Below are 21,431 nucleotides of genomic sequence, written 5' to 3'. Positions count from 1 at the left end.
CAGTTTCACTTTCATCAGCCGACATGGTGACAAAATGGCCAGTCCCAAAACTCACAAAAAGCACGTAAAGTAGAAAAAAAAATTAATAAATAAATACCACAAAAGTCCCTTAATGTCTCCACACTAGTTTTTAGGTAATCCACTGCTCTCAAAGAGTGTCAAATCCAGATAGCACAACAAAAAAAATGACCGCATCCACAGGTCGTATGAATAAAACTCACCAAATGTGCAAAAACCACCAAAATATCACCACGCTGCCACCAAATGTAACGTGAGGGTTCGGTATGTGGTGGTAGATCACTCTTTATGATAATAAACAGTAGAATGGAGACAGGAGACTTTCTCAAGCGGCACTTTTACTGAACACCGTCACAACAACAACACTTCCTTCAACAGCCTTTCACGTGACTTCACTAACCAATCAGAAGCAAGGACTTAGACTGAGATAAACGTGAGTGAATCAGAGAGGCAGATTCAGCAGAATATCCTTACTGTATTAAATATGTAAACACATAAATGTGTAAATAATTAACTGACTAAACATTGTAAATATACTTCTAGTATATTAACTCAAATATAAATCATATTAAATTCTAAGCATTACAACTTTCCAATATGAAATATGAACTCCACTTCTAAACCTTACAATGTCCAATACCGACGTCAGCTGACGTTGAGATTTTGTTGTTTTTGCAACCAAAATAGTCAATGTCACAATTCACTTGACTTCAACCCGATTTTCATTTTCAAGGTGTTATTGATATATTTTTATAAAATGTCTGTTGTATAATATTACTGTAGATGTAATCTGTATACTCATTGAACACTTTTTTTGTCCAACTATTAAGAAGTAAGATAAAAGTTATTGTTCAAGTGTAGTGTAACTGAAATATTGTAAATATCATAAAACATCTTTATTTCATAAAAATAAAGCATAGATGTCCACAGTGGTCTGAAAGTCCCAAGTCCTGCAGTATTTTTTATTTGAGTATGATTTAAATAGGTTGCTGTAAGCTATCATGGCATGTTCCCAAAATTGCCACTAGGGTGCTGTAAAATGCCAATTGCTATTCTATCTAGAATTTATTATTATGAACATCACCTTTGGGTCACATCACCATACAGCTTTTGTCCCCCCCACTTTTATAATGGCTGCTACGCCCCTGGGCTCAGGGATCCGCCTGTTTCCAGGTATGGAACAAATGACAGTATGGCAGCAAACTGCGGCCACTTTCGGCGGTTACTGGACTCTGCTCGTCTTTTAGATTAGGGATGCTACAATTTAAAAACAGTTTGTAACTGAGCAGTAAATCATAATAAGCAAATTTCAGAGAGTGTTAGTAATTCATTAAATCTGACAGGCAAATAAAACATAAATACGAGGAGTCTGACTGAGTGTCTGACCTGCAGATCAAACTGGCCTCAAACTCAGCCACTTCCAGAGGGGAGAATCGGATGTGGAAGGTTTGACTCGCTCCTGGATTGATAAACCCTATACCAGGATCAACACTGAAGGGAGGAAGCTCCGGGTCTCCTAGCAGTAGAGAGGACACACTCTGCAGAGAGCTTGCTGGTCTCTCTGGTGTCCTACTGCCTTGAGCCGAGCGAGAACTCCTACCTGATCCATCATATATATTACTACATTAATAGTTTTTTTTTTTTTTTTACTTGCATCAACTGAATATGTAATATGTTGTAATCTTGCATATAATTGTTGATTGTTGAAGTTATTGTAACTAAATTTGAGTGTTTGAGCGTGTCTAACTAACGATCATTACATGCATGATCATATTCACATCTGCCGTCGAATTATGCGATCGCTTTGATTGTCATATTTTATGTTTATGAGTTGATTAGTTAAATCAGTTAGAGATTATAGTTAAATGGCCTATTCAGATGCTAATATGGCTAATTAAGAAGCTATTTAATTCTTATTGCAAGTAATATTCCACACAGATTGTACTATTGTTTACTATATTGGATTGTTAAATAATTGGATCTGAAGTCTGTATTTTTTATTTATTGTAATTTGTATTTATCTTTGTACAGACCACACACAAACATATGCTTCAGTAAAGACATAAAAGGAAAGAACTGTGGTTGACTGAGTTCCTGGGTTCTGATAGGCCCATCCAGGGCGAGTGTTGCTTATCCTACAGTCCTTAAGAGATAACATTCAAATTCCTAATTCCCAATCCAACAAATGGTTCTTCGTGCCGGATATATCCCAAGGAGTCGTACTGGCTTGCTAAAACTTTATAAATAATCCTCATGGTGGGAGCGCCACGATTTATGGGCCGGTGACGGTACGTCAGGACATCTACAGGGCAATTCCAGCTAAGACCCAATGTGGACTCCTGGACATCTGTCTTTTCATGGGCTAGCCAGAGTTCCAGACCATCCGATCTGGCTTCACGAGGAAGATGGTGAATGACAGATGGCACATTGCTGCTGGCCCATTGTCTTAATTCAAAGCCTCCTTCAGCTAACAGCTCCCTCAGCTTGTCAATCAATTGCTTAGCCTCCTCTGGTGATGACAAGCTCTGCAAGCAATTGTCAACGTAGAAGCACCGTTCAACTGAGAACCTCACATCTTCATTAGGTTGGCTATGTTCTCTCACATGCCGTTGTAAGGCAAAGTCACTTCATGTCTTGCAATTGTGACTTATTTATGAATTGCCATATGCCATTTTATGTCTAAATTGCAACTTCCTATTTCATAATTGTGACTTTATTTCTCACAATGTGACTATTTCTTATTTTAAACTTTGTCAAAATGTTGGCATTTAATGAACTTTATCAAATGTGCAATCTTTTTCTAGATGAACTACTGCATTTGCTTTATTATAATTTGTGCTATTGTCATCTCTATAACTGATACTACAAAACCCACCTTCCGTTTGTTTGGCTGTTGTGACGACTTGTCTGCATCCACCCATTTAACAGTCCTGTGACAATCATCCCAGTCTGGGACCTGGTCTACAGGCTGCTGGAAAGGAAATCATGCTGAGTTTACATTTTATAGTTTGTGCATTCAGCACAATTGGCTGCTCTGAGCAGAAGGTCACAGTCACAACTTTGGAGCACTCGGCATGCAGATGGCCAACTTGTGGAGAAAAACTCAGCTGTGGGCCATTGGGCAGCCATTCAAAGCGTAGCACCTTGGAGCTGCTTGGGTTTGTCATGGTAAAAGTTTCTTTAAGTGTGGCCCACTTGACAATCTCCAAAATCCATAAGGTCAAACGGACCTGAGAGGAGCAATCAGAAGGGATCATTACCGTATAATACTACATGGGTATTGAAACCAAAAATATCTATAAAATAAATAGCACAATTTTTATTTTAATCATGCTTAGGAATGTTTGAAATATTCAAATATTCTAAAAGTTAGCAACAATGACAGAATATCCAGAACTTAGCACAGGAAATATTTCTGTCCTATGCATTACTTGCTTTCAATACTGTCCTGCTGAACCTTGCTGCCAATGTTGTCCAGGATGATGATGTCATGGTAACCCTCGCCCACAAGCTGCACCACTGTCTGATCATACTGGTTATCCTTTAACATTAACTTCATGCTGGCCTCAAACTTCTGAGCCACCTTTGGATGAAAACCGACTTGGAATTCTGCTTGTTGTCCAGTCATGAGGATCAGAGAGGCTACATGAGCTAGCTGTGCCTCTGAAGAGGAACAAAAATTCAGTTATGTCACATACATTTGATTTTAATATATTTTTTGTTAGCATATCTCATTCTAATGTTCTCTTTACTTAAATTTATCATTGCCTGTCTCCAGCTAAATGTTTATACACAAGTCATGGAAGAAATAACATTTTGTTCCTTCTCGTACAGCACTCCATAAAAAAGTAGCAATCATAAAGCTTGAAATTACTTAATTAAATTTTAAAATATTCTTTAAGTTTATAACACAGCTCTCTAGAATACATTATTCTGATTGATCAATGGTGCATTGTTTGGTCAAACACGCCTGCTTGACATCAGGGTACTGATTATTCTGTATTTTGTGATGAACCAGTCTCTAAATGATCCCTTACGTAACCTATAATCAATGATACCCAATTTAATGAAATGGAACAAGGTCCAACAAAATCTACTGCTGTTTGTGTTGATAGTTTCATAGCTGTTATTTGGAGAGCAAGACATAACAGCATTGTGCAGAAATTACAGTGGGAACACATTTCATTTGTGTTTAAGGCTTGCCTTTTCCGGGATTGCTTTCCGTGTGTGAGGAGGCCAGTCTGCATACAGTGCCAGGAGCAGCTTTTAGAGTGAAAACTTCCAGGTGACACTGTAGAACAAGGCTAATGCTGGGTACACACCAAAAGATTTTTTACATCTTATAAGATTTTCAAAATGTGACAGACCACAAACATGAGGACAAAAAATCCTAGATTTAAGCGTTTTGCTCCTATAGTGTGTGGTGTGCCATGATGTGACAAAGACAGCACACAAACAGATTTTCAACCAGAGTCTCGACTATGAACACAGGAAATCTCGCAAAATATCGTGAGACTTCAGAATAAGCATGACGGACGATATGCAGGAAGAAATTGCGATAGTGTTTGGAATGATTTTCACAGAAAATTCACGTGAAAAAACCATTGTACCTACCATTATATATAACCTTTTATACAGAAATATATTCATTCTTTATTGTCTTTATTTATTCTTTATTGGATTTATTGTCTCTTTAGAAAAAGTTATTTAATCCCTCTAGTCTATAGAACCTCACTGAACCCTTAACACTCAGCTTTTTTTTTTTGATTTTTTTTTTTTTTTTTTGATTTTAAGAATTATACAATTACAGTCAGGGAGGTACAAAGAGTAAAGCCGATAAACAAACATAAAAAGACATATACATAAACAGTGACAAACTTAAAAGTTAAACAAAAATTTGAAAATGTTTACAGATTGAAACGCACTTTGCAGCTTTCTTATTTTTCAAACCCAATATTGTGTTTAGGTATTGTAAAATTTCTGCTCTTAAAATGAAAAACAAAGGCTTGTTTCCTCGAAATTTACACTTATGAATACTAAATCTTAACATTAAGCTTCCTGCAAGTGTGTGTGTGTGTGTGAGAATGACCGTGGCCCTGTCCCATATGGCACACTCCGGACTTGTGGACTTCCTCAGAGTCCACACTTTGGTGACGTCATGTAGTGCAGACCTATAGGGCCCTTGGCGCGAGTCCACGAGGGCGCATTGAGAGGTATTTTTGGGACAGACTCGCTCGGCATGCCGGAAATAACGGTCTGGTTGTTGTTGGACAGGAGAAATCACATTTTTGCGCTCCGACGTCTTATCTGCATGTCCACTACACAGCCTAATTTTACAGTTCTATATTTTGATATTATGCATATCACCTGGGCATTAGACAATAGATAAATCATGCTTATTTAAATGATGTATACAGTTACATGATGTATAATGTTCCATTTGAACTATGATTACAATTTTAAAACATAATTTAAATATATGTTTTTCAATTTACAGGTTTCAATATTCATACTATGTTTACATATGACTCAGTAAAGCCCTGCCATTCGGTTCTATTTATTTAATGAATCATAATGCGATCGTATTATTAAACGCGCTATTATTATGTTTGAGACATCAACCACTGGTCGATGACCATAATGTTTGTATAAACTGTAGGTAACAACTGGTAAAATGTACATTTAGGTCATAAAAACAGTAATATTTTCTTCTCAGCCATGTCAACAATTATCCGTGAGTGAAATCTCCTCCCATCTGTTGTCTGATTGGCCTTTCGCAAGGATTCCTGGGTAGTTAAAGTGCGTGGAGCCTGCATCTATGCGGGCTTCGTGGAAGACCGCTTCAAGGGTACAAAGGGGGCGCTGCTGAGCACACTTCAGAGCGGTAAAATGCTGAATGGGACGGCCTACGGACTCGTAGACTCAGCGAGCACGCGCAATTCAAGTCCACGAGACCGAAGCTGTGTCCCAAAGTGAAGGCTGCATCCTCCGAAGGCCGTATTTGAAGGCCGGATGGCCGTATTTGAAGGCCGATTGCGTCACCGCGGCGCGACGAAGGACGTCCCAATTCAAAGGCTGCATCCTTGGAAGGTCGCATTTGAAGGCCGATTGCGTCACGCGGCTCGATGAAGGCTGTCCCAATTCAGTTCTGCATCCTTCGAAGTCCGTATTTGAAGGCCGGTTGCGTCATCGCGCCGCGACGAAGGCTTCCCTGATTCAAAAGCGACGCCAAATGCACCCTTCGTTTCCCCGTGAAAAAAAGGATACATAAATGGACACTTAGCGGCCTATTCTACCCCATAAGTCATTGCGCGCCGTTGACGACAGCATTTATTTACTTATTTTTAAAGGCGGCCGAGACTAGAGATCGGTGGTGGACAGCAAATTCACATTTAAATGTAAGTATTATGTTTTAATTTACTCAAATAGCTAGCGAAACCAGAGTTAAATTTCTTTTAAACTTCTTCTTAACTCCTTCGTCACCATTGCGTGGCTACATTTATCATGTAGTTTTAGGCAAAACTTGTGATAATAACGTTATTAGTTTAACGACCTATTTGTTATATTTGCACTTGTGTATTATAAGAAATATCACTCACCCAATAAAGCCCAAAACAATAAGAAAAGCAGTAGATAAGGCAATGGGGTTTCACTTTTATGTGTTTTTGTAGTGCTGTCATGCTATTTGGTTTTAACCAAATTTTAGTATACAGAAATATGATTTCTTAAGTATTTTGTATGCATGTCTTGATGTGTCATATTTTGCAGTGTTAACAATGCACTTAAGATTGCTCCTCTGTGTTAAGTACCCTTTTCTGCTTTTTTAGAACAATTCAGGAAAAAATGGGTTTATATATATATATATATATATATATATATATATATATATATATATATATATATATATATATATATATAAGAAAAGTAATACACACATCTTTGCTGAAATGTATTGTCCTGTTGTTGTTAACAAGCCATGGTTCATTTGCTCTGCCTTTAGGATTGCAAGTGTCCTGGGACAGGTGAGCGTGTGAGTGGGAAACCCACTGCTGAAACTTGGCCCTGGTTTGTCCTCATGGATGAGGTTTTGGGACAGAGGCAATGCACCAACCCCCCTGTCCTCATCGCCTCAATCCCTGAGGACACACCAGGGCCGAGTTCAGTAGTGGGTGCCCACGGTGAGGAGGAGCCAGGGGCAGCAGCACCAGCACCACCAGTAGCACCAGCAGGAGCACCAGCACGAAGGCGGCGAGACAGGACGGGTTTTTGAACTTGATCAGAGAAGAAATGCAACTACAGAGGGAGGCAGAGGCGAGGAGTGCACAGGAAAGAAGGGAGAGGATGGACAGGCTGTTTTCTCTTCTTGAGAGAATGATTGAAAAATGTTCTACATATTCTTGTTTAACTTTTTTCACTTTTATTTTTTAAAAGAAAAATTATGTACATTTATTTTTATGCTACTTTAATTGTGTAAATAAAAGAGAATGAATTGTTCTGGACATTGTTTATTTTTGTAATGACAGTAATACTTTCTGCATGAAACAAATTCTATACCTTTTTATTTTTTCAAATAAAATTGGTAAATGAAAATCATTTGTTCTATAGGCTACATTAAAGCACTTTTTCCAACTATTTACAAAATACGTTAAACATATCAAAATCAACATAAACATTTAATTTTACAATACATAAAATAAGAAAAAAAATGATGTAGACTCTATTGAGCTGAGCTGCTGGACCGGGATGGGCTGCCCCTAAGGCCTCCTGCTGGTGGGACATCATCTGGGATTGTCTCCAGAGTGTTTGAGTGCATATTTCCACTATCCACTAAGTTGTCTACCAACAGGTTTGCAGGGCTGATTCAATCGACGGCTTTCTGAAAAAAGTACTTTTAATAACTACTGCATTTATATTAGGCTACTACTGCATTACTGCGTATATGTTGCATTTTACTTCTGTATATTTTCAATATACAGTAATATCTGGTTGTTACATTATATAGCTACTTTTGTGTAGTTTAATGTAATCATATTGTGATGTGAGGAAAAAAGTACTTCACTAGGTTACTTCACATTTGTAAGTGAATACTTAACGAAATATGCAGTTCCGAAAATTAAAGTAACAAAATTAGTCACAATATTAACAAATTGTTGCTCACTACAGCAGCGTCCCATATCAAAGGGCGCATCTGACGCGCTCGGACCGGTCTAGCCTACGAAGGACTGTTCTTGTCGCCTGGCAACTGTGACAGCTGCCAATGACGAGCGCGAGAAATACTGGACTTTTTATATTCAATTGGGTTTTGTATTCAAACAGGGCTAAACCGAAAATACATGACCTGGCAGCGCCGGGGCTAAAACATCCTCACCATGTCCTCAAGTAAAATATAAAACATAAAAATGAATGACAATAGCCAATTCTGGCTCCATAGCTGTTTACTGTATCAAAATGAATGATCAGGATAGTAGCTGTCCTCTCGCACTGTTGCTTGGCGCCAGGAGCGGTGATCGGGAACACCTGGCTGCGCAATTAGGAAATCCAAGGAAGGCTACATGGAGCGTCCTTCAGAGGACGCATAGGCTGCATCCTTGAAGTCTGCAGCCTTCAACATTGGGACACAGCTCGAAAGTCCGCATGAAGTGCGCCATTTGGGACAGTGTCTTCCATCATCTCGCTTTCTGATTGGATATTGTTTCGTTTCACGTGATAATCTCCAGAGCGTGCGCGTGTTTGTCCTCGGAGTTCCCCCCCACACATCAGGATTTCTGATCGTAAATATTAAACATGTTTAATATTTACGATTCGCGATCGGAGCGGCTCCGACGTTCTTCCGAGCAGGTTCGGACACTCTTAACACACCTCACACCAAGGGAAAATTCTGATAAAATAATCTGTAAAACCATCAAGATAATCGGGACATAGCTAGGATTGTCGGAAGGGGAGAAATCGGCCCAAAATCAGCCCGATTATCTTTTGGTGTGTACCCAGCATCACCTGCAAATACAATGGGAGAATGGATTATTCCAATGAATATTCAAGTTAGAGAAATAACAATTCAGTCATAAACTAATTCTGATCTTACCTGTGCTGGCACATTGCCATTGTTCTTGATCACTAATGGAAGAGTCTGCCCTCGCCCGTAAACTGTAGCACTGGCTGACCTCGATTAGTCCTCTGAACAGGTCTCAGAACAGTGATGCTGGGCAAGTTTCCTTCACCCATTAGATCAAACTCAAGAGCTTTGTGTCTGTGGGCAGAAGTTTGATTGTGATACAAAACAGAAAGAGTAAAGCTTCAACATACTCTAAACAACCATCTAAACAGTTCAACCTGCACTGAGAGCAGTTACCTTGTGTTCACTTTCAGAACTGCCTCAAACACTGCATGATATGTGTTCATAGTGTTACAACCCTGCGCTTCCTATTTTCGCCTGCTGGTGGCGGGATGACTTGGGAGGGTGTGGTCGATTGTACACCCCTGCTGAATAATCTCATCTGATTGTGGAGAGGATAAAAGATGGGACTGATTCAATCCATTTCACGTTTCCTCTGGGGATCGGCAGTCCCCAGGAGAAGTCATTTGCTCGAACCGGTGCTTTTGCTGTATCAAAATTTCCTCACCATTTGGATTATTATTTTTCCCCTTTATTTAAACCCTAGACATTAAAGGTATAGCGGAGGATGTTTTACTTCCTGGTGGGTAGTCTAAACTATTGGTCCTCCTAATTGTCAATTATTCTGGTGAATCAATCAAACTTTTCAAAAAGTGGAGAGGGCGGGTCTTATCTAAAATTTGGAAAGATCCTCCGCTATACCTTTAAGTTATATTATTTTGTATTGTATAATTTTGACACTTGAATAAAGAAACTTGCAAGTCAAACAATCTGAACAAGTGCTCCTATTTTATGTTACGGTCGAGAGTGAGCTGGCCGTGACAATAGTCAAAAGAGAAAAAGTGACTGTGGCAAAAGCATGAGAGTGGCTGGGGATACACATCTTTGCAGGGTTCAACTAAAAAATCTCATTGTGCATTGTCTTCTAGAACAGTGGTTCTCAACTCCAGTCCCCGGGACCCGCTGCTCTGCACATTTTGTATGTCTCTCTTATCTAACACACTCAAATCAGTTCATGGAGTCTCTCCTGACGAGCTGATGATCTGGTTCAGGTGTGTTAAATAAGGGAGACATACAAAATGTGCAGAGCAGCGGGTCCCGAGGACTGGAGTGGAGAACCACTGTTCTAGAATGATCAAAAACAGGTTAAGCAAATATACAGTTAAGCAACAATTTGCCCATTAACAGTAAAAAAAATTAAAAACATAAAAACGCTATAAAATTCGTACATATTCTTCAGAATAACAAAAATAGCGGCAGAACCACCTCTCACAAACCCACCTTGATCGCCAGGCTGAGTTCACAAGACACTTTTCCTGGATTGGTCAGCCGAAACTTGGCTTTGGCTGACAGACCCACCAGTACATTGTTAAAAGCCAATAGGCAGAGCTACACCATGAGGCCCACTGAGCCCAGAGGTGGAGCTCACAACCACAATCCCCCACAGGACCCACTGAGCACTGGGGTGCACCTGCACCATGGGGCCCATTGAGCCCAATGACATGCACCATAGTAAGATATTTGTGGGTAGATTCAATGTAATCAAAATAATGGGTGGGTAATATAAAATCAAGTATTTCAAGACCAGGTTATGACTGTTATGAATTTTAACAAGTGAGTATATATTTTATAAATTAATTCAGTTAATTAAAATTAAGGTTCCTCTCTATACTTATCAGGACAATTTAAGTCAAGTCCTTTGGGTGATTTATAGTAAATAAAGTGATTAGATTATGAAAAACTAAAATCTACCATCAAAAAAAAAGAAAAAAAAAAGACAAAGTACATACATAATCAGAGAACATACTTCACAGAACTTTATATCTACTCATTCATAGTCACAAACCTGGCATACAAACTTCTGTTACTAGCTTGTATGGAATTCCGTCTGGGTTGTCAGAGGGGTCTCTGTCAGTGATGTCTATTGCTAGACATTCCTCCCAACTACCTTCATGGTCTGCCTTGCAATCCACAGCAACTACTTGTTGGGCTCCAGGTGCCAGAATCCCAAAGCATGGAGAAAATGAGAAGACATCACATGTCAAATATATCTGTAAAAAAAACAACAACATGCATATAAAACAGAATTTGTACTGTAATAGTACATGTAATGTACACTCCATTAAAACTGTAAAAAAAGAAATATTGTTTCTTACCTGTGTTGTCGTGCCAAACTCATTCTGCATAGTGTGTCGTGATTCACTGGCACTGGATGGTTTTGCAGCATAATTGTCTTTTGATGGTTTCTTACTTCCCAAGCTTAAAAAAACAAAACAGGAACCAGAACATTTAATATTTAACACAATTTAATTTAATTTAATTATAAACAATAGCCATACCCTCTCCTTTGTGAAGGAACTGGGGTGTTTTTACACATCCTATGTAGAAACGCATCTCAAAGTTGCCTTTATTCTCCACAGTGAGAGTCTGTTTTTTTACATGAGCCGTACACAATGGGCCCAAGTTGACATAATTAGTGGGACTGATACTATTTTGGGAAAAGTGCCTGGACTGACACTTTGATTGGTATAGTATTAATGGTCTCGCCACCCTCCAAATTGGGCTCAATAACCTATTCAGAAAATTCAATAAAATACATTAGTTTAGTTTTTGATGACAGTAGAGCTAAAATGTAACAAATACTGCATGCTGACAGCAAAGGATTGGGCTATCTCCTATGGACATCTTGTTGTGGTGGTAAATAATTTGGACATTGCTGGGTTTATTGTTGGGGCGTAGAGAGCCCTTCTGAGGAGTGATGGAGAATATTGAGTTCAGATCTGGCATTCCTGGCTCTGTGGCCCCCAGTGTAAATCTGCAAGTTGATATTGGAAAGAAAATTATTTACAAAAAGAGACAAAAGAAACATTACAGACATATGTGATGTTATTATTTTTATTAAAATAGAAACATATGATTAAATATCTATATAGTAACTTACTTAAAGACTATGTCATATTTGCCTTTGTTTTTCAACTTAATTGACCGCTTGACCTCTTCTGATACTTTGATTGTTCCAAAATCTAATGAACCATCAGAATCTACAGCAAATACAAAAAAAGCATGAAATGAATAAAAGAATAGTTCAATTAAAAATTAATGTAGACAGAAGTTTCTTTCTTTAAATACATACATAACATACATACATAGACTTTAATGCTCTGCCTTGACGCTTTAAGCTTAACGTTGACTAGATGATAAGAAATCTGTTCACTTTATGTGGAACAGTGAAAAGTGCGAAGTCCACTTTTACGCTTTGACAAATAAAAAATTATGACAAATAAATGCATAATCCGAGAGCATTCCACAATAAATATTTGATTATACCATCTGGATGCTCAATATTGATCTGGTGAACGCACGTTTTAAACAGCTTATTGTACACGTAAGTTAATCGCCGTTCTAAACTAATGTGCTGCTGCATTACACATACACAAACACACACAGTACAGACAGTAGCTCGTACATCACGTGCAGATCGCGCACACACAGAAACATTCAGCACCACAGAAATGTCTTGTCAACACTGTCTTGTCAACACTGTTATATGATTTATCAACAAAATAGCTAAGAAACTGAAATGTTCTAGCATATTTTTCTTAGTAACTAAAACCCACAGCTTCACTATTAGTAGAGCGACAGTAATTGCACAATTAGTAATTGCTCTCTCACTAATGCATTCATATATGTAATCTTTACTGTGTTATATACTGCTTTTAATTTAGATCAGACAAGTCTTTCTCTTTGTTCAAATTAATGTTACATTTAAATGACAAGGCTTTAGATATGTAAAAGAGAGTTTCTTTGAGACTTGAGCAGCTTCTGATCTCAGGTCTGCTTCTTTCTTCTCTAACATGTTGTCACAAGACATGGGCATCAAAAAGGTAAAACAGCTGCTGGACAGCTCTGTGTTGGGCACTGATCTCATCTTAGGGTATGGGACTATGGAGAATATTATAGGTGGTGGGATGGGTGGACCTTCAGGTCCTAATCCTAGCCCATCCAAAACCTGTGAGAAAAGTGATTTGAAAAATGACTTCAAGTTCATACACTACGGATACAAACTTTACACAAAGAAAATAATTCCAACATAAAGAGAAATTAAAGTATTCTACCTCTTCATGGGAGGGTAGTTTCATGCTACTGATGATCTCCAATGCACTCAGTTTTTCCTTCTCTTTCATAAAAAGCCATATGTGTGGGATGGGTTCTGGCACCACCATCTTTTCTGAGTCTTCGGCACCATCAGTTGACACTTGGGTCTGACGAGGAGCTGGTGACTTCATATCTGCACGCTCCACCTTCAGCTTTTCCTTCTCAGCTGTCTCCTTCTCTCGTTCCTTCTTGCTCTTTTTGGCAGAGGGAGGAGGACAATCCATGTCTCTGGTCTCTTGGCCTTCGGGTTGTAATAAAAGACTCTGCGTTCGGTCCCAGAACTGAAGAATGTGTTGGAGTTCTGTCTGGCACTGTTCGTACAGTTGGAATCGGGCCAGTAGTTGTCTGTCACTCTCACTAGACTGTTGATAGAGAACAACAAAATACAGCAAAGGTTTTAAAACTAGATTTTTAAACATAGCTGGACAATGTTAACCAGCCAATCTTTTGTACAGCAATTACAATTGGTGCTGCTTGTGGTACAGAAATTATACTTTTTATCTGGATTGGAAGTCAAATACTTAATACATTTCATCTACTTATGTTACAAAATTTTAATCTCCACGCTTCACAAGAATAGTCTTTTGAAGGTAAGCATATTGTCAAATCTACTCTCAAACAAACCATCTCTTGTTGTAGGTCCTCAGAAGGTGGCGGAGTGTCTTTCTCTCGCGGTCTGGTATCACAGTCTTCACTAGGTGTCATCTCCTCTGCTCTTAAACTCTCAAGCTCCTGTTGTCTTCTCTCTACTTGTTCTTGCTCAAACAATTCCGGTTCTCTAAAGTAATACACAATTTGGTCATATGTGCAGTTTTAATTTTTTTTTTTTTTTTTATTGAGTGTGAAGAACTAAATTTTATTGAATATTTGCCATCATTACTAATTTAGAATGCATTTACTTTAAAAAAAAAATTAAATTGATCTAAAAAGACTTGTTTTTAGAGTATACATCCTGCATTAAATGTATTTGCCGATGGATTAACATTTAAAAACGAATGAAGTGTACGAAATTAAGACATAAAATATTAGTATTAGTATTGTAGTAACTTAAAACACTTACTACAAATACTTTATTTGTTTAACCGCATGTCATATGACCATTAACAGACATCAGAGAACCGTGAACATGCGACAGTGTTAATAAATTATTGAAATATTAACTTAAAATCTCAAGGGATACAGTACAGGAAATATTTTATGTCAAAGGGGTTCGGCTGCAAAAAAAAGTTTGTGAATCTCCGTTTTGGAATATAAGATTAAGGTAAACAATTTTTCCAGTGTACTTCAAAAACAAAAATAATCAGATGTTGAATTAGTGTCACCTGAGCTTGAAGGCACTGTAGCTGTTAAAGAGGTCCATAACATAAATATGGTCACGGTTGTTGAATGCTTTAAGGATGATCTGGAGTGTGTTACTTAGAGAACAGTGTCTCCAATCCGTCAATCACAACACCACGTTGACAGTCGCTAAGCTATGGCATGGGAGCAAGGAAGACAAAAATCATTATGTGCTGTCTGCACATGCTGTGATTGACATAAACTATCATCCGTATATCAGATACCAGGCATAGGGTATACGATAAAATGTACACAACTTAAAAGCCTCTTACCTGCAGTCTTTCTGACAGGATCTCTCCCAACACATCATCAAGCAAGAGGCAGTTAATCAGCGCCAGCTCTTCATTCTGACTGACACTCAGATGCATGGGTGCCTGACCATCTGTCTGTACCACAAACAAACACATTTTTATTTATATCCATTCATACATGATCCAGTACACAACAGATCCACATATTACAGCACATGTTTTACTACAGTATCTTACTATATTATGTAGGGAAAGTCTCTTATCCTCACCAACACTGCATTTATTAGGGCCCAAGCCCTGAAAGGGCGAAGGCCCTATTGTTTTCGTTAGGATTATTTGTTATTAGGGCCCAAGCCCTGAAAGGGCTCAAAAACTCTTGAAACTTTGCACACAGGTCAGAACCCGCGGCCATCAGGGCCGGGCTGAAGCTGGTACCCGGGCGTGGCAGGGGGTCTCGACAGCGCCCACTTGAACGGGGTCCGAAAACTTGGTTCATAGATCAAACAACTTCCACACTCTAAGTTATTAGCTCCGCCCAACAGGAAGTCGGCTATTATGGGTTGTTTGGAAAACGCTTGCTGTGGAATGTGAAATACTCCTCCTAAAGAATTCATCCAATCCCCACCAAACTCGGTCAGCGTGAAGTCAAGACATTGAGGATGCTAAACTGCGGACGGATTTTTGATATCTCGAACGGTTTGACCGTGGTGAGGAAACGAATTTATGGCGAGAAAAGAGAAACATGAAGTGGTATAACTTCTGCATACATTAACTGATCTTGATGAAACTTCAGCAGTGTGTTCGTGGTAAGAGGCCGATCAGATGGATGCAACTATTGTGAGTCAAAGTTATAGCGCCACCAACTGGCAGCAGGAAGTGTGTCACTTTCAAAATGTTTTTGACAAAAGTGGGGGGGTTAGTTTTACGTACAGTTACAAAAATCAGTACGCACATTGGTCTCATCGAGCCGGACAACTTTCTAATTTACAGTCATTAGCTACGACCAACAGGAAGTCAGATATTTTGGTTTGAATGTGGATTTTTTGGATATTTCAGACTCTGAGTTTTTAGCTACTCCTCCTAAGTGGTTTATTTTATTCACACCAAACTTTTTCAACATGATGAAAATACATTAAAGATTCTAAATTGTGAACGGATATTAAACATCTCAAACAGTTTTGCTATAGTGAGGGATTAAAGTAATGTCCAAAAAGGAAACACTAAAAGCCTCATATCTTCTAAAAATGTAATTATACACCATTTATTTCTAGATAAAAGTATACAAATATCACAACTAAACCCATTTTATTCTTTTTTTTTTTTTATTTAAGAATTATGTTTAAGTTAAGTTAAGTTTAAAAACAGCCAGAATAGTTGTTTAGTCCAAAAAATAAATAAATCAAGTCATTCATTGTGCTATGCTGCCCTCTTGTGTTCAAAATCAGGTAGGCCTATAGTATTTATATATAAATATGTTAGGGATGTGACTCTGGGAATATTTCCCCACCGGTTAATCGACGTGTGACACCGCTGTGGGCTTTTGAATCACTAACTTAAAAATGAAGGTAAAATATGTTCGGTGCCATCTATGGTTCCAACAACTCCAGGGAAACCCGCAATCCTCATAAAATCTGCTTGCTTTTGCCGTATAGTTTGAAGGTCAGTTGGGAAGTCAATGAACTGCCTTACTATGTCTGGTGTGGTTAGTGCAGCAACAGTGGTATTTAAGACCCTGCTAACTGTGGACTGTGATGGCCCTAAGTCATCACTGGTGCATTGCTGCATTTTTCCAGTCGCCAAGAAACGCAGAGTCATTATAACTTTCATTTCTGCAGTTAATGCATTGTTTCTTACAGTGGGAGAAGTTATTGAATTTCTGACTAGGTCAGTAACAAAAAAGAATACCCTGACGATTAAGCCTGTATCGTTTGATCAACTCTCTGTCATCATATAATTCCAACACATTCTTACGTTGTCGGAAACTGCGCGGCCTCCTCCTCTCTGCTGCCATCTTGTTATTCCTAACTGGTTAGGAGACCTCTCCAGCTCTCTTAAATAATTTAGGAGCTGAGACCTAGTCTTAACACTTAGGAACCTTTATGAATCACACTTATTCTTAAGATTAAGAGTAAAATGACGTCATTCTTAGAATTTTGACACACTTAAGACAAAAAATTTACTCTGAGCGGCTTTATACATACGGCCCCAGATGTTATGTTTGACACATGTAGCCTAGCATCCAACATTAAGAATGCTACTATTCAGTCCATACATGAAGTGAACAAAGTGATCCGTAAACTTAAGTCAGAGAAGGTCACACTTAAGTTTCAACACTTGGGCAACAGTGATGATTTGAGTTTGGTGGTCTTCAGTGATGCTTCACTGGGCATTGCATGGATGATCTGGATCAGTTGCCTGAGACTAGTTTTGAAAAGGATGTTGTATGTGAAGATGAGGAGAGTTTTTGCCTGTCTAAAGAAAACATTGATTCACTCAAAGTCCTTCTTCACCAGGTACAATATAAACTCAGTCTGACAAACTATAAACTTAAGCATTAACAATTGTATAACACATTATTTTGATATTTTAGTTGGAGAGTAGAAAGACTGAGAACGAACATGTCTGTGGCTCTTATCGGGAGAAGATCAAGGAACCGTGGGAAAGGTTGCAGACTCCACGGGAAGAGCATGATGCAATTTCTGAACACATGACCCTGTCAAAGAAAAGGAATATGGAAGCTGTTAGTAACCTTTTGATTTTCAGCTTTTCTTTTTCCTTTCTTAAATTATACAATGCTGCATTAATTAAGGCTTTTAAATTGCTAATCATTGCATTGAACACAAAAGTTTAATTTTTTATGTCCTCTACTGCCAGTTACTAGCTGAGGTCCAACGTCTTGAAGAACTGAAGCTTAAAAATATGCAAAATTTTACCGAGGCCATTCGGAAGGAGATTGCTGTGCTCTGGGATAAGTGCTTTTATAGTGCGGACCAGCGGCAAGCTTTTGTGCCTTATTATGTTGGTGAGTTGTAATTTTCTAAATTACACCGTTGACTGTTCGAAATCTGCCTGTCTTTTTCTAAAAAATATAAAGATTTAAGGGCTGCCTTTTCTCTCAGATGATTTTAGTGAGGAACTCCTGAGCTTACATGATGCAGAAAATTTGCGACTAAAAAGTATTACGAGGATCATAAAGAACTCTTTGAAGGTGTTCACAAATGGGATGAGAGCTGGAGACTTTTCTTAGAGCTTGAAGTAAGTTAAACTGGCTGAAAATCTTTGTCAAATGTTGTTGCATTAACTAACACTGCACGTTTTGTGGTAGGAAAAGGCCAAAGATCCATCCAGATTCACCAACAGAGGAGGAAACCTTCTAAAGGAGGAGAAACAACAGGCTGATCTGGTCAAAGGTCTCCCCAAGGTAATTATATACACACTACCGTTCAAAAGTTTGGGGTCAGTAAGATTTTTTTTAAAGAAATGAATACTTGGATGCATTAAATGTAATGTTTCACATTGTTACAAAGGCTTCTATTTCAAATAAGTGCTGTTCTTTTCAACTTTCTTTTCATCAAAGAATCCTGAAAATGTTTCACAGTTTCCACAAAATTAAACTTTTTTCATTGATAATTATAAGAAATGTTTCTTGAACACGAAATCAATATATTAGTGATTTCTGAAGGATCATGTGACACTAAAGACTGGAGTAATGACTTCTGAAAACTCAGCTTTGACGTCACAGGAATAAATGACATTTTAAAACATATTAAAATAGAGAACAGTTGTTTTAAGTTGTAATCATTTCATATATATATATAACTGTTTTTACTGTATTTTGATCAAATAAATAAAGCCTTGGTAAGCATTAGAGTCTTCTTTCAAAATCATAAAAAAAACCTTGCCGTCCCCAAATGTTTGAATAGTAGTGTACATTTTACATTATAAAACTTAGTAACTGAGTATCTCTTATTTAGCTTGAGAAGAAACTGAAGGCTGAGATTGAACAGTGGGAACAAGAACAGAACAAAGAGTTCCTGGTGAATGGTCAGAAGTTCATGCAGTTTGTTACTGATCAATGGGAGACGTACCTAGTGATGTGATATTTGAATCGAGGCGTCGGAGCGTGTGTCGAGAAAAAATGGGCGTGCCAGATGAAGCCGCGATTCGAGGCTTGTGTTGTTAACGTGAAAATCACGTGACTGATGACAAACGAGGCCTCGGTTTGTGTGGATACGTCATCGGTTCGGTCTAAGTGTCGCTTCTGGATAAAAGGCGGTTCGAAACTCGCGCCACCTTGTGGGTGTTGTCAGCAGTAGTAAAAAGCAGATGTAGTAGTGTTAAAGAGTCAGAGAGTTAAATAACTATCATTGTCATTGTCGTTATTGTGTCATATATGTGTTAGGGCTGTATATTATTACATTATCAGGTTAGAATAGTTATAGTATATTGTTATTATTAATTATAGTAGGCTTAGCTATATTATAGTCTTGTTATATTAATTAGATAAGATTATTTGGATTGCTCTGGATTTTTTTAATTTGGATTGTCCTTTTGGATTTGTTTGCTTTTTGTGACTCTTCCTTTTTCCTGGTAATGGAGACAGCAAGAAAGAGGGAATCCTCCCCTGTCTGAGCTCAACAGAAGCATCAGTAGGCCTATCCTCATTTATACCAGCTGGCACTGGCATTTTTTAAATAAGTGTGTTACCCCAACACACTTGAAATAATTCTGTTTCTCAATAAAAATCGATTGTAATCCTTCCTTCCAGACTATTCTGTTGCAGTTTACTTTATTACACTCCCTCCAACATAAGCACTGCACTCAACACAGTGTCACTGTTGTTGTTCATACTGTCACTATCCAAACAATTAATGAATATTTAATTAACTGTGTGTGTGACTCTGCACAAGTAAATTCAGACAGAGGAAGATACATATTTTATATTATACACAGTAATGGACAAATGTCTGCTCATGTCTTTTTATTATTGCAAATGAAAGGTTACATACATCAACAGCGAGTACAAAATAAATAAATAAATACATATTTTTATTTATACAAATATTTTTCTAAAATATATATATTTTTCTAAAAAAAATATATATTTTGTATAAAATTGGGGGGGGTGGGGGCACTGGTTCAGAATGAATGAATTTGTCTGCTATTTCTTTGCACAGTAGCTAGGTGTCACTAGTGAGCAATGCTGAATGAAGCTTCGAGTAATGAACCTTTGGCTGAAGCAATGGGCTGCGAGGTATCAGTGGTTCAGGAAGCCTCATTTTGCCATCACTAGACGTACCGGCAGGAGAAGGAGCGGGTATGTCCTTCACATTACTGGGCATAAGAAAATATGTACTCTCTAGAGTCTAGACCAGTTGTTCCCAAACCTGTCCTGAAGGTCCCGTAGAGTGAGTGCTCCCCAACACTGCACGTTTTCTTTGTCTCCCTAATGAAACACACCTGATTCAACTCATCATTAACCCATGTGATAATGAGCTGATAAGTTTAATCAGGTGTGTTTGATTAGGGAGACAAAGAGTGTTGGGGGTCCTTCAGGACAGGTTTGGGAACCACTGCTCTAGACTAGAGCTGTGAATCTTCATCAACCAAATCTAGTGATGGCAAAATGAGGCTTCCTGAACCACTGAGACCTCGCAGCCTTTGCTTCAGCCAAAGGTTCATTACTCGAAGCTTCATTCAGCATTGCTCACTAGTGACACCTAGCTACTGTGCAAAGAAATAGCAGACAAATTAATTCATTCTGAACCAGTTTGAGTGTGAGTGAAGTACAAAGCCTATGATAAAGAATAGTTTAGCATCCAAATACATCGCAAATGTTGAAACATTTTGATTCTAATGAGAGGGTTACATGAGCCAAACACTGCTTACTTTCGTTTTCATTTTTATTTTATTTCATTTTGGCTTGTTTATAGTTATATAATAGTTATTTATAGTTCTTTTTAATATTATTATATATAATATATAATATATTTTTAATACTATTATATATAACTATATAATAGTTATTTATAGTTATTTTTCTATTCTTGTTCCGTTCTGAATATCATTCAATTTAAAGGATTTGTTGTGGAATATTTTGAGTGAATCATAAAATCAGAATAATTCTCTCGTTTTAGTGATTCCCTAGTTCTTTTTATTTTTTTCATTGTTCTAATCAGGTCAGGCAAGTACACACACACACACACACACACACACACACACACACACATACATATATATATATATATGAAGGGCCAAAGCCGGCGGCACCACCACCCCGGTGCCTTTAGGTAACTAAAGGCACCGGGGTTGCGGTGCCACCGGCTTGGGCCCGTAATCGGCTATATATACATATATATATATATATATATATGAAGAGTTCAGATGCAAAAGCCTCTAAGTGCCACCTGAAAATTTCTTCTAGAATGATCATTTTTAGCAAGCTCGTATATTTAAGTTCAGTAATTTCACTTAAAGGACAACTAATAGGTCATTTTCATTGCCATTTAAGTGAAATTACTGAACTTAAATATACAGGCTTGATAAAAATGATCATT

At 38.1% G+C, this 21,431-nt stretch overlaps 1 long non-coding RNA gene and 1 pseudogene across 2 annotated transcripts in view; one reads left to right on the top strand and one right to left on the bottom strand.

The window, feature by feature from the left end:
- LOC309507346 (hydrocephalus-inducing protein-like) overlaps window positions 1–21,431 on the bottom strand; it is a 64,567-nt pseudogene that overhangs the window by 25,963 nt on the left and 17,173 nt on the right. The window contains exons 15-33 of the transcript in view: window positions 14,896–15,009; window positions 14,608–14,757; window positions 13,910–14,063; window positions 13,246–13,647; window positions 13,000–13,139; window positions 12,942–12,964; window positions 12,072–12,171; window positions 11,780–11,945; window positions 11,470–11,702; window positions 11,287–11,389; window positions 10,977–11,181; window positions 10,585–10,601; window positions 10,404–10,519; window positions 9,101–9,310; window positions 4,222–4,327; window positions 3,463–3,681; window positions 2,832–3,248; window positions 1,405–1,614; window positions 1,169–1,275 (exon numbers count right to left, since the gene is read on the bottom strand). The product of the transcript in view is annotated as a hydrocephalus-inducing protein-like (transcript). The remainder of the gene's footprint in view (window positions 1–1,168; window positions 1,276–1,404; window positions 1,615–2,831; window positions 3,249–3,462; window positions 3,682–4,221; window positions 4,328–9,100; window positions 9,311–10,403; window positions 10,520–10,584; window positions 10,602–10,976; window positions 11,182–11,286; window positions 11,390–11,469; window positions 11,703–11,779; window positions 11,946–12,071; window positions 12,172–12,941; window positions 12,965–12,999; window positions 13,140–13,245; window positions 13,648–13,909; window positions 14,064–14,607; window positions 14,758–14,895; window positions 15,010–21,431) is intronic.
- Window positions 5,518–7,517, top strand: LOC309508118. The gene is made up of 2 exons (XR_014209391.1): window positions 5,518–6,416; window positions 7,019–7,517. It is a non-coding gene; the product is annotated as an uncharacterized lncRNA (long non-coding RNA).

The sequence above is a fragment of the Leuciscus leuciscus genome (assembly GCF_965113295.1).
Source record: "Leuciscus leuciscus genome assembly, chromosome: 10".
NCBI lineage: Eukaryota > Metazoa > Chordata > Actinopteri > Cypriniformes > Leuciscidae > Leuciscus > Leuciscus leuciscus.
The sequence above is the reverse complement of the archived record's forward strand: the minus strand, read 5'-3'. Positions and strand labels throughout refer to the sequence as shown.